The sequence below is a fragment of the Nematolebias whitei genome, chromosome 14 (genome assembly GCF_014905685.2).
Source record: "Nematolebias whitei isolate Nwh7 chromosome 14, NemWhi1, whole genome shotgun sequence".
Classification (NCBI taxonomy): domain Eukaryota; kingdom Metazoa; phylum Chordata; class Actinopteri; order Cyprinodontiformes; family Rivulidae; genus Nematolebias; species Nematolebias whitei.
This window is the reverse complement of record NC_056511.1, coordinates 42672868-42674041: the sequence shown is the minus strand read 5'-3', so window position 1 is coordinate 42674041 and position 1174 is coordinate 42672868.

The window sequence follows — 1174 nt, the reverse complement described above, 5'->3', positions numbered from 1 at the left end:
TAATGACAGTTGAGATTTGTATGAAAGTTGTTTTGCTGCTATCTGTACTACTGCAATACAATTATAAAGTATAATTCACTTGTGTAATGTATATTTAGTTGTTCAAGTCTATAATCATTTTAGTAATAAATATGTAATTAGCTTAACATTCACAATATTTACATTATAAAATATCTTAGCAATGAAAAAAACTATTTGCCAAAACCCCTGACTGAAAAATGTTGGATTGTAAACCTGGATTATTGAGCATGGACTTTGTTTTCTGCCAGAACATTTAAAATCATCACAGCTAAGACATCGCTGTCAAGTTTATTTACAATTTGTAAACTACCACAATAAGTTGCATTTACACTATTTTATGGGTAATGATGTACATGTAAACATTGTCAATTTTGAAATTAAATAAGTTGATTCTAAGAAAATACTACTGATGAATTTTTGTTACATTTCAGCAACACAATCTCGGAGAATGTTTTTAAAATTATTACATTGAAAATTACTTGTGGGGACTGGGCCTCAAACCTGCAGTCAGCAGCAAGAACTGTTTTAATTATTTGTATTATTTACATGTATTGGGTGGAGGCTTTATATAAGTCTACTGGGCTTCTGCCTCTCCCTGCACTGTTATTATAATTATTTTTTTCTTAATATCTTTGATCTGTATTTTAATTGTGCAAACTTAACTAAACTAAAAACTAAATCTGCTGTCACGCCCAGTGGGCACAAATCGAAGTATATGCATGTCAGTTTAACTTTTAGGCAGCACTGCCCTCTGTTGAAGAAAGTGAGGACTGTGTGGTGTGACAGAGTTTACAACAAAAACAATGTGATTACATTTTTTTTACAAGAGATGATGCAATGACAACGTTGAAAACAACAATTTTCATATTTTAGCAAATTATAAAAACAGGTAATTTTTTTCCATTCAAGGCTTACCCTCACTTTACACAAGAATACGGTGACACCTGCATGTTTAGGCACTGGGACGTAACAATAATCACCTGATAGGGGTGCAGATAGAATGTCTACTGACTGTTGCAGCCTAACACAGCTGCGTGATGCCGGCTGGCTGAGATCTAACAGGGCACAGAGTTTATTGTTCATCTTCTTCATGAAGTATTGTTCATGACCTATCCGTTCTGTCACCGTTAGTGAAACAAAGAGTCACTAATCT